General features: G+C 43.1%; 1 pseudogene; it reads right to left on the bottom strand.

Moving 5' to 3' along the window:
• LOC115776286 (scavenger receptor cysteine-rich type 1 protein M130-like) overlaps positions 1-6,672 on the bottom strand; it is a 37,810-nt pseudogene extending 31,138 nt beyond the window's left edge.
• Positions 6,673-16,381: the final 9,709 nt, after the last annotated feature.

Here is a 16,381-nt window from a genome sequence, read left to right as displayed (position 1 = left end):
TTTCTTCTGCTCCAGAGCACTCCCAGAAGCGTATGACACAAAACCCTTGAGGATCTGGAGGGCGTTTTGTGCCACATGGATGATGTACTCATCTGGGGAGCTACTCAACAGGGCACGATGAGAGGCTACGTGCAACACTGTCACGACTTCAGGAGGCCGGGGGTCACACTCAACAAAAAATGAGAGTTTTCCAAGAGCAGAATCAAGTTTCTGGGGCAGGTGATTGAAGCATCAGGAGTGAGCGCAGACCCAGAAAAGGTGAACGCAGTCAAGGCCATGAGAGAACCACACAACATCAGCGAGGTGAGAGGGCTGCTGGGAATGATAAATCATCTGGGAAAATTCATACCCCACCTGGCTGAGAAAAACCCGTCCGCTGAGAGACTTGCTGAAAAAGTCAAATATGTGGATGTGGAGCTCCCAACAGCAGGAAGCTTTTGAGGTAATTAAAAAGGAACTTACAACACCACCAGGATTGGCACTTTGTGACCCAAATGCTGAGACACAGGTCTCTGCTGACGCATCATCATGTGGCTTGGGTGCTGTCCTCCTTCGAAAGCAAACAGACCAGGACTGGAAACCAGTAGCGTATGCTTCCAGATCCTTAACAAGCACTGAGCAGAGGTATGCCCAAATCAAAAAGGAGGCACTGGCCTCCACATGGGCCTGTGAGAAATTCGCAGAGTTTCTCATTGGAAAAAACTTCCATATGGAAACAGACCACAAGCCCTTGGTCTCTTTGCTGGGCTCAAAGACATTAGACATGCTCCCACCGCGAATACAACGTCTCAGAATGAGACTGATGAGGTTCTCGTACACAATCTCACATGTGTCCGGTAAGAACATTGCAACGGCAGATGTGCTTTCTAGATCTCCGGTGACTAGCACAGCAGATGGATTGCAGGAGGAAGAAATAAACCTCTATGTCAATACAGTCATGGCAAATCTACCCGTCACAGAGCCAAGGCTCAGGGAGATTCAAACACACCAAGACAATGACCCTTCACTTCACCAGCTCAACACACATTGTTTAGAGGGCTGGCCTAATAAATTCTCTGTTGTAGAGGCAATCCGGCCCTACATGCCATTTTCAGGCGAATTCATAGTACAAAATGGAGTGCTGCTAAAAGGAGGAAGAATTGTCATCCCGGCATCCCTCCAGGCAGAGATGTTGTGCAATTTGCACGAGGGACATTTGGGCATGACAAAATGCCGTGAGCGTGCTAAGCAGTCGGTGTGGTGGCCAGGTCTTAGCAAGGAACTGCAACAGTTGATTGAGAGCTGTGACACTTGTGCGCGAGAGTGAACAAACTTCAAAGAACCAATGATGCCGACAGTATTTCCAGCCAGACCATGGTCCACTGTCGGAGCCGATCTTTTCCAGTATGGTAACTGTTGGAGTTATGGTATAAATTCCATTCTGTTTATTATAAATTATCATATCTTCTGTTTGTATATTTTCTATAAGTTGTTTTATGTACATATGATACTGTTGTGTTTATGTGTGAAATGGAAACACGTGGTGACATTTTTTACAAAGGAAGTTGTAGTTACCTGCAGGCTGCTCTCAGCCTGCAGAGAACACATATAGGATACGTGTCTCGTATACGCCATGTTACACGCGCACATGTCACAGTATGCTTACGACCATATATGGTAAGGAAAAAGCCAAGAATGTTGTTTATTACATGCTGTAAACTGCGTTTGGTGTAACCCACGTGATCTTATTGTGAAAGTCCGAATAAAAACGCTGCGCAGGAAGCGGTCCTTCAGGACAGATAACTTCCGCTCAGCCGCGAGCTGAGTTCAAGGAACGGATCTCTCCTCCTTGCGCAAGTTCAAAAGAGTTGTGTGTTTGTTCTCTGAGTTATTAAAATGATCTGAACCTATCAGTAACCAGCATTACCTTATTGTCGACTATTTTTCCAGATTCTTTGAAGCTGCCAAATTATCATCCACTACTTCAGAAGCAATGATCCAGCACTTTAAATCGATCTTTGCTCGTCATGATTTTCCTGAAGTTGTAAGTTCGGATAAGGGCCCACAGTTTTCATGTGACAGTTTCCAACATTTCACACAGGAATGGGGCTTCAACCATGTGACGTCCAGTTCTCATTTTCCACAGAGCAACGGGGAGGCTGAGAGAGCAGTGAGAACCATTAAGGATCTTCTAAAAAAGTCAACCGACCCCTATCTCGCCCTCATGGCCTACCGCGCTGCTACACTGGCGAATGGATACAGTCCCACAGCGCTTCTCATGGGAAGAAGGATCCGAACATCTGTTCCTATAGCACCATCCCAACTCCAGCCAAGATGTTTGGACTGGGACAAGCTAAGAGAGACAGAAAACACATACAGGAGAAAACAGAAACGCAACTATGACCACAGACATAGAACACATGTCATGACACATCTCCATCCTGCTAAGAATGTGTCGGTAAAGGACATTGGGGAGCGAGGCACAGTGGTGTCCCCTGCAGACACACCAAGATCCTACATTGTGGAGACACCTCGGGGCATCCTACGGAGAAACAAATTCCATCTCTCCCCAACCCCGGTGGCTCCTGACATCGCGACTAGCTTTCCTGACATGCCAACAGACGGAGTCACGGCGACAGACACAGCCAGAACACTCCCCTCACCAGAGGCTCAAGTTCAACCACATCAGCAGAGCCAAACGCCTGAGCGTCGTTACCCCAGCAGAAACAGGAAGGTCCCTAGTCACCTTCAGGACTTTGTTTGTACATAAGTTAAGGTACAGAGAGCCGAGTGGGCAATGGGGCAGAATAATCCCCACACTTGGCAGAAGGGATGGGTAGTCTACCCCACCCTTCTCTAGAGAGGAAAAAAAGAGAAAAAAAATTGTTTGAAATGACACTGTAATTGTCAAACTAAAAATAACTGTCCATAGTAGAATTAGAAACAGAAAATGGTTTGCATCTTGAAGTGTTAAGTTGACTCGATACAGTCGGAGTTTAAAAAAAAAAGAAGTTACTTGTCTCAGAAAGGGGGATGTAATATCAGCTCAGTTAGGGGGTAGGAACATTCGTTGTGGGTCATGTAATGCAAGAGGGAGGGGGAACATTTTAATAAACGGTCAGGGTTCCAAACCGGGTGGTATGTGTCTGTGTCGTCTCTCGGAGCTCACTAAGGGTTAAGGTTGTCCCTAACAACGCGACATTAATAATCACTCTCCTCCAGTGTTCCCTGTAAGCTGCGCGCCTGCGCAATCGCGCACTGCTTGCACATGATCAGCGCACAAGAAAATCTATGCAGCGCAAAAAATTGAATCCAACATAAACCATAAAACACATGTGACAGACTCAAGGCCCGTGGGCCGGATTTGGCCCACGATGTAATTTCATACAGCCCGCGAGATGATTTCATATAGCTATTATTAATGGCTCCCACGACTTATACTACAAATCCCATAATGCACTGCAACAGTTGCTGCAGGCCAAGACCTGTGCACTAACCCATTTGTGTTGCCAGTGACTCATTGATCAGCAGACAGCACTTTTACAGTAACATATAAGCAGCCTGACCCCCAAAAATGGAAAATGAAAAGTGGAAACTGTGCGGAGGAAAGGACAGTTAAGGGAGAAGATGCAGACGGAGACCTGCACAGGTGAGCTGACAGTGCATCACTGCGTCACACAGCAGGAAGCGCTGTGCAGCAAAGTCCTGAAGACACAATGTGTCATTAGCACCGTAAGTACCGGCGATCGTCGGTGATCGTCGCTGAGGCACCCATTACGTGCCCTTACCTGGCGTCAACAGCTGTTTAACACTGAGTGTATCACCGCTGAGCCGGGTGACCAAAGGAATTTTGAATTACCGTAATTCCGCAATTCCTATCGGAAAAATTCAAACAGTTTCTGAAAGCTGAGAAATTGCGCTTCACATCCAACACAGGGTTTATCACAGTAAAAGTTCACAAACGGCGGCACCTTTGTCCCTGCAGGGATGGAAATCAGAGGAGGTCTTCACCGCTGTGTTTGCAGCTGCACTTTCTGCTCATAAACTGGACACACTGCGCAGTTTATGCAGCGTTTTTCCGCATGTGAAGCGCAAAAATTCACATCACAATTTTTACCTGAAATATTAGCAAATTTTCATCAGCTTGAAATATTCTCATTTTTCCTGATAACATTTTTGAAGAAAAATTTTATATTTTAAAAATGTTTGCTGTATTCTGAGCACTCAAATCATATTGCTGATTAAAATGATTTTTAATTCTGACTGTCTTCAATTTTTGCCCTTCATATAATTGAGTTTGACACTCCTGCCATACTAATTAGACCAATAAAAATTCTTTCTGTACCATTTTGTACAGGAATTTATATTCTATCACAAGCTACAGCACACACTCCACTGTGAAAAATGTGAATGTTTTAATGTGAACAAAAAGTTATGCCTGAAAGATGTAATGTCTCATTTCTTCCAGAGCAGGACTCTCACATATAACATAATACACATCTCACATCTCATGAACGACAAGATTTTTTTTTTCATTTTCAGTGGGCCAAATCACTTATATTAAAAGCAAACTAATGGAAATGCTGTAATCTGATTTTTTTAATAAGCCATGTAACTTGTAACTATGATCCCTGGTTTATGACAGGTGTAATACTGGTGTGTGGCCACAGTGTGTACATCTGATGTTGCTCACAGTGGTCCTCTTTTGTGGTCTTTTGTGTATGCCCATACACATGAAAAATTAGAGGGAACATTGCTCTCCTCTAAATCTGATTTAGCTCACCGTAATTATTCTGTGTGCTCACTTCAAATGTCCATTAATAAACAATGAACAAGTAGATTAACCTCTAAATATGGTCTTTTTATGGCATATTTTGAATAGATGTGTATCTTTGAACAGCACAGCAAAAGTAAATGGGGAATTACAGAAAATGCACTCAAATGATTTTTTTCCTAAAATAACATTAGTGACCCAGAGTGTACACGTTCTTCCTGCGTGATGGAGGATGTTTTAGTCAGGTTTCAGCACTGAGGCAAACACATTCAGGTAAGAAAATCTTGATGAAATGTGATGATTTTGATGGTTTTAAATATCACATCATCATCAACATCAGTTTGCTCTGTTCTTTCTGCTCAGCTCCAAAATCTATGTTCTCCACACAAACAGCTTCAACACACATGCCTCTTCTCATTGTTCTTAAAAGATCTGTAATCCTGATTAAAAATCTCTTAAGGAAACTTACAGAGATCTAAAACTGCCTCCTTTTAAGGAGCTGCCCAGGGTGAAGGAGAAAACTGATGAAGTCCAGTTAAGCTACGCTGCTGCTGGAAAAGAAGAAGCTCTTTGAGTCCAGAGGACCCCTGAAGCTCTGTTCTTTCAAGATATTTTGCTGCTCTTGTAGCTGTTGCCTGTATTGAGCAGTAATATTATTGTCACACTTATGTCATAGAGATGATATCACAAAGGGTTTTACCTGAGCAGGTTATCTCAATGATGGAGTTAAAAGACGCTGTCGAAGGTATTATACAATACCGCAGAGAATATTGAGGACTAACGCAGGAACCGAGGATCGACCACACAGGTCTGCTTGAGACTTCCTCTCTCTGTCCCACAGAAAGAGGAGAGCCACAGTCCAGATGTTCACAGACAACAGCTGCTTCCCTCCGGGTCCACAAAGTGTCCTTCACTGGCCTCCACTCTTCTTGTTTCACCTCCAGTGTTCCTGCACAGCGACTGGCTCCTCCCACCAACCTGACATCATCAAACGCTAAACAGAAACATAATTTATTTCTAAAAATATTAAAATCAAACTTCTGTAATTCTTTATTTCTTATTTCTCTTCTTACCTGTTGGCCTGCGCTTTTCTTCAGCCTGGACTCCTGAGGAGGACATGAGAGGAAAAAAAAAGAGTGATTGTGACAGGTGCTCAGCTACTGAGGACAGAACAAACATCTCTCAGTAAACCCTCTCCGGAGTCACTGTCAGATGAAAACAATCACAGCCACCTCAGTTTACAGAATCATAGAGCATCCATCCACTTTAGCTCAGAGGGGGTTGATATTCTGCAGTTAAGTGAGCCCTTATGTGAGAAGTCACCATCAAGCCATCTGCACCCAGAATTTTGTTTCCTTCTGGATAACACAGCACAGGTGAGCGACTCAGAACACATCACACGTCTTCATGTCCTGCAGTTTGGCCATTTTATTGCACAGTCCAGTACACGTTTTGTTATACTGAAAATTATATTACCATATTTGCATAACACACTATATATAAAAAAAACAAAAACAACAAAAAAAACTCTCATACAAGGTCTTAAAGAGGTGACACTAAAATTTTAATGGACTTGTGCAAATTTCCTCCCAACTCTGTACACATTTACTGTCATGTGATATTGCTGCATATTTCAGAAAAACATCAAATAAAGCGGCTCTAAACACTCCTGTGAGCAATTCTGTGGCACTTGGGGCCCTGGGCCTTGTTCTTGGCATGCACTGGGGTTGACTGCCCAGTGCAAGCCCAGTGCATGCCCTTTGACCTTGGGGACGCTGACTGGGCCTCTTCCCTCTTCCTTCTGCTGGGGTGGTCATGTGGATGTTAGGCCTCTGGTCTTCAGCACTCCTGGGGTGCGTCAGGCGGTCCGGGTCTTCTGGGTCCTTCTCTGTCTGTCTTGGGCTTCTGATGGGCATCATCGTGGCCTCTCACCCTCATTATTGAGCATGTTTGGTGCACACAATACACAGAGATTTTTCCCTGCTCTTACACACACACACACACACACACACACACACACACACACACTTGGTAACCAATTATTTGTGGTCTGCCTATTGAAGGACAGCTTGTGCGTGAATGGTAGATCAGAGGTCCCCAACCCCCAGGCCGTGGACCGGTACCGGGCCGTGGGACATTTGGTACCGGGCCGCACATAAAGAATAAATAACTTAAATTATTTCCGTTTTATTTTATCTGCGCCCTAAACTATATTTATTTGAAAAATGGGCGGATTCGCTCCGTTACTTCCCTCCATGACTTTCTCTTGACGTGTCAAGACGTTTCTGCTCACATGATACGTCACCGCTAAAATTAAACCCAGAAGCTTCAGACCTGTCTAACGAAATCGGTTGGTTGACCTACATAACGCTTCTTTAAATTTTTGAGTGCTCAACAAGAGTAGAAAAGCGCTATGTAAGAACTAGTCCATTACCATTTTTATTTATCAACACCGGGGATAGCAGTGAGGTAGACCCAGCCATCAAACTGACTCTCCAGCGCTTGACACCGCGGCTCTGCAGCCACGCTCCATGTGAAATCGGCCGAACCCAGTCAAACCAGAAGCCAGCAAAAATGAGTATCAGAATACAAGCTCAGGGGGCTTACACTGATTCAGTGTTATGGTGAGTTGTATTTTTCATGCGCTTTATACAGTAAAAATCACCTAAGTCGAAGTCGCACAAATCGGGTTTTCGCTCTAGTTGGATGGCATCTGCAGGTCCTGATTTTTCCTAACATTAATTCCAATAAAATCATCACATAAATCCGTCGGATATTCACCTACCTCGGATGAAAAATCTGGTCCCATTGTAATAAATTTCCAGTTAAATGTGATCGCATAAACTGGATGAGTTTAGCGCTAAAACCCTCCTCAGCTCCTGTCCACCCACTTCCATGCATCGGCTCGTTCATGCACAACTACACACACACTAACAACGCCTGGAAATTGTTTTAGTGTTTATATCAGTTCATTTCACCGGGGACAATCGTGGGAAGTGTAAGCTACAAACTTGCACTTACGAGTAAAATTTCAGATTATAAAATTTGCAGAAGCAAATTCATAGATGAAGCAGAAGCCATTGCAGCGAAATTCGATAATAGACCCCAAACTGGGCCATTTGAATCCGACTGAGGTGATTTCTTCTGTATTTGTTTTTGTTGAAATATGAAGCAGTAATTTGTTCAATGGTTGTTAATGGAGTGGCTGTTGTGCTGCCATCTGTTGCATCTGCTAAGTACTGCATCGTTGTTGTTCTGTTGTGTTAAATAAAAATGGCTGCTTTCAACAGGTTATGGGCCCAGAGCGTCGCTAAAAAAGCTCTGTAAACTTAGTTGCTGAGTCAGATAAACGAGAGTTGTGGAATTCACAATGGATGATAAGACGTTTATTGACAAGCTGAGCGGACCAGAAACTGGGCAACATGGAAGTTTCAGATGGAGCATTTGCTGAAAGCTAAAGGACTATGGGGTATGCTAACTGAGACGGATATGCTAACTGCGGATGCTAACGCACAAGCTACGGCAGAGTTTGAGAGACGGAGAGAAAGGGCATTTTCCTTGTTTAGTGCTGAAATTGAGTACACCACAACTGTATTTGATAACAAGTTGCCAAACACCAAAAGAGGCTTGGGGACACGCTAAAAGGACATTTGAGAGAGACACTTTAGCAAATAAACTGTTTCTAAAGAAGAAATATTTCAGATGTGAAATGAAAGAAAAGGAAAGCTTAAATGATCATTTAAAACGAATGGGAAAACTGACTGATCAGCTAAAGGCAATAGGTGCTGTAATTGAAGAAGAAGATCAGATCGTAACACTCCTGGGTAGCTTACCACCAAGCTACGCTACAATTGTTACAGCTCTGGAGACAAAGATAGACAATTTGACACTGCAGTTTGTTCAGCAAGCTTTAATAAACGAAGAGCAAAAGAGAGCTAATGTTGATGACTACGGTGCTGCTACATCAGGTGGTGCATCAGCCATGTCAACACAAGTTCACAGAGGAATGCAGATTGATTCAAAAAAGTAGTGGGAGCTGAAAGAAAAAGTTCATGGAGATGTTACAACGTGTGGAAAAGAAAGGACACATAAAGCGTAACTGTCCAAGCTGGAAAAAAAAAAAAAAAAAAAAAAAAAAAAAAAAAAAAACGAAATAAAAAAACCAACCACAAAGCCAAAAAATTGTGATCTGTGAAATGGCAGAGAAGACTCTTGAAAAGTGCATTCGTTGCTAATTAAAAATGCGAAATCTACTGAAGGACCAAAGACAAATTGAGGTTGTTGGATCGATTCTGGAGAATCAAAACACATGACGTGTTGTGTGATTTAAAAGAAAATTCTTCAAGATTACCAGCAGTTCTCAAACCACAGTCTTCTGTAAAACTGGGTGATGGCAGAGTTGTGAGTGTTGAAGCCAAAGGTTTGGCATTGTTAAATTGAACATGATCTTCAAAGTCAGTGATGCTAAACCTGCCACTATGTATGATGTGTTGTACGTTCCAAAAGTTGTCTGGAAATCTCTTTTCAGTGGGAGCTGCTACAAGAAAAGGAAATATACAGTGCAGTTCAAAGGATCTCGTTGCTACATACGTGACAAGGATGGAATTCTTCGAGGAATGGGAACACAAAGAGCTGATGGACTGTATCAGTTAGATGTTGAAGGAGCTTCACCTATCTGTTATAGTGCATCAAGTGCATCAGTGACAGCTAATCTGTGGCATCAGCGCTTGGGTCACACTACCAAGCTAAAGGAACTAGAAGGTCTGGTAAATGGAGTGAAATTCTCTGCAGACAAAGAGCTTCCTTCTGCGAAGCATGTGTGGAGGGCAAGCTGACGAGACAGTCATGTAAGACAGTGGGAGAAATCCGTTCCAAACGTAAGCTGCAACTGATCCATAGTGATGTCTGTGGACCCATGCAGACTGAGTCAATAGGTGGATCAAAATACTTTGTAACATTCATTGATGACTTCTCTCGCTGCTGTAAGGTTTACTTCATGAAACAAAAAAAGTGAAGTCTTAAGCAAATTCAAGGAATTGAGAAAACATACTCCAATGAGTGTGGACACAAAGTTGCAAGACTAAGATCAGATAATGGTGGGGAGTACATTTCAAGGGAGTTTCAAGACTATCTGAAGGCTCAAGGTATCCACCATGAAATGTCTGTACCTCATACGCCTCAACAAAATGGAGTTGCAGAAAGGAAAAAACAGAACATTGATTGAAGCAGCTAGAAGCATGTTGTTGCATGCTAAGCTACCAAATATGTACTGGGCTGAAGCAGTAGCAACAGCAGCCTACATACAAAACAGGTTGCCCACATCTGTTCTGAAGCAAGAGACACCTTACCAACGATGGTCTGGCAAAAAACCTGACATCAGTCATGTGAGAGTGTTTGGTTGTGTTGCTTATGCACATGTCCCAGATGCTGAAAGGCGAAAACTAGACAAGAAAGCAGTAAAGCTCAGATTTGTGGGCTATGCAAGCAACGCAAAAGGTTATCGTTTGTTCGATGAAGAGAAGAGAAGAATCCTGATTCGAAAAGATGTCATCTTTAGTGAGACAGAATTTGACTGGAAAAATGAGGTGGATGCTTCCTGTCCAGAAAAGGGAGTGACTATCATCAGAAGAAAAGGAAAACAACTGATGATGAAATCACTGTCGATGATGAAACTGTTAAAAAAAGGGAGTAGAATCAGAAGTGCACCAAAGAGATATGGATATGATGAGTTTGCAGATATGGTGACTATTGATCATTGTGCTAATGTGTGTTCTGTCACAGAAACCTGGTACACTGAAAGAAGCATTAAAGAGTCCAAATGCAAAAGAATGGCAAGAAGCGGCTGATTTGGAATACGAGTCACTGCTAGAAAATGAAACTTGGGATCTGGTGGAACTACCAAAGGACAAAGTGGTTGTAGGGTCAAGATGGGTGTTCAAAGTCAAGCATCAAAGTGATGGAGAAGTGGAGCGATACAAGTGCAGACTTGTTGCCAAAGGCTACTCACAGCTGTATGGTGCTGACTACAATGAAACCTTTTCACCTGTGATACATTTTAGCTCAATTCGTACATTATATCCTTTGCCATCCAGAATAACCTACATGTGCATCAAATGGATGTTGTCACTGCATTCCTAAATGGACACTTGGAGGAAGAAGTATACATGGAACAACCTGAGGGATACATCAACCAGGTCAGGAGCACCTTGTGTGCAAGCTAAAAAAATCAATCTATGGACTAAAACAGTCTCCTCGTTGTTGGAATAAAGAATTCACACAGTTCATGAAGGATCTTGGATTTAAGCAGAGCACCTCAGATCCTTGTGTGTTTGTGAGGTCATCACAGGAGCTGGAGATCATTGCAGTCTATGTAGATGATCTGATGTTGATTACAGAGTCAACTGAAAGCATGGATGAGTTAAAACTAGCTCTCCAGGAGCACTACAAAATGAAGGACTTGGGTGAGCTGTCCTATATCCTGGGCATCTCAGTTGTTCAAGACAAAGAAGAAAACTGCATCGCTCTTCATCAGAAGCAGTACATTGAAACCATTCTTCAGAAGTATGGGATGGATAAAGCAAAAACTGTTGCAACCCCCGCTGACATCAGTGTAAGCTGAAAAAGGATGATGGTGTCAGTAATCCTGTCAATCCAAGTATTTACCAGTCCATGGTAGGAAGTCTGCTGTATGCAGCGATGACAACAAGACCAGACATAACACAAGCAGTGAGTACAGTGTCAAAATTCAGTGCAAACCCAAATACTGCACATCTGACTGCTGTAAAGAGAATTTTTCGATACTTAAAGGGCACAGTTAACCTTGCTCTGAAGTATGACTGTACGGGGAACAAAGATCTGATTGGCTTCTCTGATGCTGACTGGGCTGGAGATCAGGATGACCGGCATTCAACAACAGGCAACATATTTCTGCTGGGTGGAGGAGCAGTGAGCTGGCTAAGCAAGAAACAAGCAACAGTTGCACTTTCAACAGCAGAAGCTGAGTATGTTGCTCTCAGTCAAGCAGCTCAAGAGGGTACCTGGCTGAGAAGATTACTAAGTGATCTAGGTATGGTCACAATGCCTACAGTGATTCTGGAGGACAATCAAGGAGCTATTGCAATAGCAAAGAATCCAGTGAACCATTCAAGAACCAAGCACATAGACATTCGCTATCATTACATTCGTGAGTGTGTGCAGAACGGTGAAGTCAAGTTGGAATACTGTCCAACAGATGACATGAAGGCAGATATCTTGACAAAACCTCTTACAAGACAGAAATTTGAGTATCTCAGGAGAGAGATTGGACTTGTCCCGATGTAAATCTGTAATAGAATGTCTTGCTGTGTGGATTTGTTATAAAATGGGCAATATTTTTTGTTGGATATAGCAAGACAGAAGTAAACTATAAACCGGAAGGAATATAGGTTAGTTTTTGCAAGTTGAGTTAAATTTATTATTTCAGCATTACCTTGTGTCTTAGAACCATTGTAAAATTAAGTGGGAGTGTTGAAATATGAAGCAGTAATTTGTTCAATGGTTGTTAATGGAGTGGCTGTTGTGCTGCCATCTGTTGCATCTGCTAAGTACTGCATCGTTGTTGTTCTGTTGTGGTTAAATAAAAATGGCTGCTTTCACACAGTTTTTGCGGTGTATCTTATTTTGAAGGCATGTTTTAACGTTACCATGGCTCTAACAGCTGACCAGGGAGCGCTGTGGGCAGAGAGCCTGTTATTCATGTTGAGGCGGGATGTTACGAGAACGCTGCTGATAGAGTTGCATACGAATACAAAGTGGATTCACGTTTTTATTATTATACGTAGAAAATATCACACTTGGTTATGGTCGTATCATTTATTTTGACGTATTTATTCGCCACACCTTAAAAGCCGGTCCGTGGAAATATTTTCTAACACTAAACCGGTCCGCGGCTCAAAAAAGGTTGGGGACCACTGTGGTAGATAGTAAACACTTAGCTATAGTGCAGATGTGTTGTATAAGCACTTTGAGTGCTCAGTTAGAGTAGAAAAGCACTATGTAAGAACTAGTCCATTTGCTCCCCATGATGATTTCATACAGCACCTTTTATAACTGTGTAACATTCCTAAAGATGTCTTTGAGTGTCTGTGACTTCTCTGCTGTATGATGTGAAGCTGAAAACCAAGAGGAACTGGTCTCCAGCCCAGAAGTATCTTCAAAGTCTCTTCTGTCTTATTTTACTGCGCTAACACAGGCAGCTGACATGGTTTATTACCAGTTATTCTTTGTCATTGGTGTCATATACTCCATGACCCTCAGCAAATGGAAATAGGTGGGAAAATTACAGCTAATACATTTAGAAAATTCTCAGAGTTTGGAACTTTATGATAGAGATTCTAAGTGCCTGGGACCAGGCCAATAAGTGCAAGGTTGTGTCAAAAATACAGCAGTGCAAAAACTATATTTGCACAATATCCCAGCATAATTTCCAGAAATAGAAATGAAACATTTTATATATTAAATATATTTATATATATTATTTATATTGAACACAGTCAAACAAGAGTGTACATTTTCAAGAACATTCAATAAAAATGCACAAACTGCAAAGCAGATCTGGACATGGCACAAAAATGCCTGCTACACAGGACACGGTGCAGCTCGTTTGTCAGGAGCTGGAAGATCAATCTGACGTGTTGCGTCACAGGCGCTGCACACAGTGAACATTTGTGAAGCTTTGTGAAATCGGTTACAAATCTGCATTCCTCTGAATTTGTTGTTCAAATTTTGATAAATAAATCTTGCATTGTTCAACATGAAGCATTTCATTTTGTTTGCCTGGGGCATGTAGTCACTCAGTCACATCATTTTTTGAGATACCCTGTATATTTTTTTTGATCTTTCAAAGTGCAGTCCATCCTGTGATGCTTTGATATGTATGTGTGTGTGTTTGTGTGTGTGTTTGTTTTAGTGTGATACTGGTGTGTGAGCAGGTTGTTTGATCATCCAATCAAATCAGTGAATAGCTGAATTTTAAAGTAGAGTCCTACCTGAGCTCCACAGCAGCACCAGCAGCAGCAGCAGATGATGATGATGATGATGATGATCCATGTTCAGGCAGACGTCTCTCTGATCCTCTCCTGTGCTGTGCTCAGTGTTTATCTGAAGGGAGAGGCGGGGCTTGATGTTGTCATCTCATCCTCAGATCTGTTCACCTCGTATGAACCCATCCATATTCCGGCTCCTGATCAACAGACTTCTCGTAAGTCCTCTCAGAGTCCCGCTGACATCATTTATGGTCACATAACCGTGTACAAAAAGGAAGATAATGTTTCTTTTCAGAAAGTAAATATTAGCCTGCACTTTGTTCCTAATAAAATCAACAAGCTGAACTAAGATTATTCTCTCTGTATGTGCAGTGACCCTTTGACATTTTATCCACACACTTCCATCAGGCCCAGCTGTACTTTGTTAGAGCTCATTAATGAATGCTGGCATGATAATGTATGCAATTAAAATTTAATTGAACACAAACTATTTTCTGCTAATTGAGTTCTGGGTTGTGGGGAAACTAGAGGCTATCTCATCTGTCATGGGGTAAGAGGCCGGGACATCCTGGACAGGTGTGTCATGGGGCAATGACAGAGAGAGAGACAGACAACCATTTACGCTCACATTCGCACCTACAGACAATTTAGAATCACCAGTGAAGCCTTTAGGAAGTTAATGAGCCATTTTACATAACTTGTATGCACAATGTACATAAATTGTTATATTCATTTTTATTGCATGCTTAATTTTATCTATTTTATCTATTTTTGGTATTTTGACATCCAGTGTGGGGAGCAAAGTAAAATTGTCATTGTACAGGGAAACAATGTTTCTTCACTGTGCATATGACAATAAAGCTTTGAATTCCAGCCAAGGTCACTACTTTGAAGCCCAGGACAACTAAAGAAGAAGTGCACCCTGTCCATGTTATGAACAAGAGCAATGTCCATAGATATGTGTTCTTGTAAATGTGATGGTTCTTGTTTACTTTGAGTAACCTTATTCAGATTTTGCACAAGCACTAACTGGGGTCCAGCTGCAGGCTTTCACTGAGAAGACAAGAAATGACCGCACAGTGAGGGCAAAAAATATAACAACCCCCCCCCCTCACCCCTATGGGCAGTCTTTGTTCTCCTCCAAGCTCGGGTCCTCTACCAGAGGCCTGGGAGCTTGAGGGTCCTGAGCAGTATCTTGGCTGTTCCCAGGACTGACCTCTTCTGGACAGAGATCTCAGAATCTGCTGGAGCCACTTTCCCAGTTTGGGGGTCACTGCCCCGAGTGTTCCGATTACCACAGGGACCACTGTTACCTTCACCTTCCACATCCTTTCTAGCTCTTCTTTCAGCCCTTGGTATTTGTCAAGCTTCTTGCATTCCTTTTTCTTGATGTTCCCATCACTTGGTATTCCTACATCTATCACAATGGCTTTCATCCTCTGTTTGTCCACCACTACGATGTCCGGCTGGTTAGCCATCACAAGTTTGTCCTTCTGTATCTGGAAGTCCCACAGGATCTTAGCTTGGTCATTCTCAACCACTGTCGGGTCGTGGTTTCGGCTCTCTCCCGCTGTTCTAGTGGACATGATACGTAATCTTACGTGGGATGATACGTAAGATGGCGCCGGTGTGTGTGGCTGCTCGTCTGTCATTCTCATGTTTGTTTGTGTTTATATTGTTTTTAACCTATGTCATTTATGGAACTGAGTCTCTGCTGGTGTATGATCGCCGAACACTACTGGACCTCCAACCTTCGGTCCAGGACATGGTGATATTTGGTGTTGGTGGACAGCAATCCTTGCCCCCGTTTCTGTCGGAGATTCCGAGTCATCTGTGGCGGGTTCCTGCGCTGCCTTCCCGGCGGAGACGTCATCGTCGTCGCGGAAGAAGAAGCGGCCGGCTGGTGAAGCTGAAATTTTACCTGACGCACTCTTCTGCTTCTACCCGATCGGTGCATGGATCGTTTCTAGGATCTCGTGTGCCTCGGCGTTTCCTGGATCCCGTTGATGCCTGTTTGGTGCCCATTGTCGGCTTTGAAGCCCTTCGGCCCCGCCGCCCATGCCCTCTCCGGCTCAACATGCGCCGACAATGTCTCCGAAACCTGAGACCGCTGTGCCGGGTTTCCCGACTTGTTGGAGCCCATGCTCCAGTTCCTGTCAGGATTGGCCTGGTAAATGCCAGGTCGCTGGCGAATAAAACTTTTATTCTTCGGGACTTTTTTAGTTCCCGTAACCTGGATCTTCTGTTTGTGACTGAGACGTGGCTGAGTGTTGGTGAGTCCAGTGCTCTGTCTGAGCTTTTACCAGAGGATTGTTGTTATTTTAACTCACCGCGGGCTTCAGGGAGGGGCGGAGGCACAGCGACTGTTCACAAACAGGACTACAAATGTAAGCAGTGCTTTCTACAGTCGTCATTCTCCAGCTTTGAGTTTACCTCGTTTGAGATGAGGCACATTAACCCGGTTTTCTGCGCTGTGGTTTACCGGCCCCCCAAATACAACAAAAACTTCATAAATGACTTCTCTGATTTTCTAGCAGGGATTATACCTAATTATGAATATGTTCTTATTGTTGGAGATTTTAATATACATGTGTGTTGTCCTGAT

This window comes from Archocentrus centrarchus, unplaced genomic scaffold, assembly GCF_007364275.1.
Source record: "Archocentrus centrarchus isolate MPI-CPG fArcCen1 unplaced genomic scaffold, fArcCen1 scaffold_30_ctg1, whole genome shotgun sequence".
Classification (NCBI taxonomy): domain Eukaryota; kingdom Metazoa; phylum Chordata; class Actinopteri; order Cichliformes; family Cichlidae; genus Archocentrus; species Archocentrus centrarchus.
Note: the sequence above shows the minus strand (reverse complement) of the source record. Positions and strands in the feature narration are given on the sequence as shown.